Genomic DNA, 2,053 nt, shown 5'->3' with positions numbered 1-2,053 from the left:
AAGAAACTGGTGAAAGATTATGAAACTCCATTACGTATGGAGGACATTTTTCAGCAATGTTTTGGAATTAACTATATGTTGAGTTTTGATTTGACGAGTAGTTTTTTGCAAGTCCCATTAGATGAAAAGAGTAAGAAGTATACAGCCTTTATAATTGAAGGAAATACATATGAATTTAACGTCGTATCTTTTGGAATTTGTACCAGTACAGCTGCCTTAGTAAGGGCTTTGAATCTATCCATTGGCGATTTAAAACAATTTGTAATCCCGTTCGAGGAACATTTGAGGAACATACCTATCATCTTCGAGCATTATTTACTTGTTGCCGTAGAGACAATTATACTTTAAAATTTTCAAAATCGAAGCTAGTTCAAAACGAGATGAAATTTTTAGGTCATGTTATTACACCCTCGGGTATTGTAACGTTTGAATCTTTCTCGCGTTATCAAAATAATAGTTCGGACTCTTTCTGTTGTATTCGTAATCGTGTTTCCGAGAGTAGCAAGAAGTTGACACGTGTATGTTCTAAATTAAACATGAAAGTTTGTCGAGTAGTAAACCCAAAGTTTTCTAACTCGACGAATCGTCTTGAAATGCAATTGAGCGTCATTGCATCTATCGTGAAGAGGCCCGACAGCGCCGCAACCAATACTCAATTTAATTTCTTAACAATTATTATGTTTGAAGTAGGGAGATATCTAAGGCTACTTTTTTCTCATAAGAGAGATAGTCTTATGAGTTGAGCACTTAGATATCGAAAGGAGAGGAATTAGCAGGCTAACCACTGAATAAAGAAATTCATCTCAGGAAATTGCTGAGGCTTCATTTCTAAACAATGCTCGCGCTGATAAGCAAGGTAGGATAGTGAATCCTCTTGCCGCAGCGACGAGCGAATTTATACTTGCGAAATGGGCTCCTTTCTACGCTTCGTAGCCCCTACAACGCTATTTTTGAAATTGATATAAACTTTGCATATATTTTGTTGCAAAATGGCTCGATCGAGATTGCAATTTTATGATTTAAAAAATTAAATATGAAATAACGAATTTTTTAACATACTACTGTGGGCAAAAAGTAAGGTGAATTTTCAATTTAAACTTCGCGGGCTTAACATTTCGGGCTAGTTCTTTTTTTCTTGAGTTGGTAGGACTGCGAATGACATCTGGGACAAATTTCATGTCAATGTCATCATCAGTAATATATTTACGCTTGTGTTTACCAAACGACCAAGAGTGCATGTTTCGATTTTTACAATGTCTGATTTAATTGAGCAAAGAAGTGCCATCAAATTTTGTTTGCGGAATGAAATTTCGGCTGCGGAAACGTTGAGGATGTTGCGGAAGGCCTTTGGTGATTCTACCATGTCGCAGAAAAATGTTTATAAGTGGTACAAAGACTTCAAAGAGGGTCGAGAACGTGTTGATGACTTGGAGCGCTCCGGACGACCATCGACGTCAACAGATGACCAACACGTCAATAAAGTGAAGGAATTAGTGCTCGAAAATCGTCGGTTGACTGTTAGAGACCTTACTGATATGATCGGAATATCAGAAGGATCTGTGAAAACAATTTTGAAAGACCATTTGGGCCTACGAAAAGTCAAATCTCGTTTGGTACCGAAAACGCTCAATTTCTTGCAAAAAATTCGCCAAAAATTCGACGCATATCGTTCCGCAACCACCGTATTCGCCTGATTTGGCTCCGTGTGACTTCTGGCTATTCCCAAAACTCAAGAGACCACTCCGGGGAACGCGTTTCGAGTCGATTGAGGAGATAAGAGCTGAATCGAAGAAGGCGCTGATGGCTATACCGGAAAGGGACTATTTGGCATGTTTCGAGGATTGGAAAAAACGTTGGCATAAGTGTATTTTATCGGGAGGGGATTACTTCGAAGGGGATGACATTGATGTAGAAGAATAAATAAAGATTTTTCATTTTACAAACAAATTCACCTTACTTTTTGCCCACAGTAGTAAATCGTTTCTCGAGGAAAAATCGCCTTTTAGAGTTATAAGTAATACAATTCAATAATCAAATAACGCCAATTTTACAA

The sequence above is a fragment of the Phymastichus coffea genome, unplaced genomic scaffold (assembly GCF_024137745.1).
Source record: "Phymastichus coffea isolate CEN01 unplaced genomic scaffold, Cenicafe_Pcof_1.1 PCOF00029, whole genome shotgun sequence".
Classification (NCBI taxonomy): domain Eukaryota; kingdom Metazoa; phylum Arthropoda; class Insecta; order Hymenoptera; family Eulophidae; genus Phymastichus; species Phymastichus coffea.
This window is presented reverse-complemented; position numbering follows the sequence as displayed.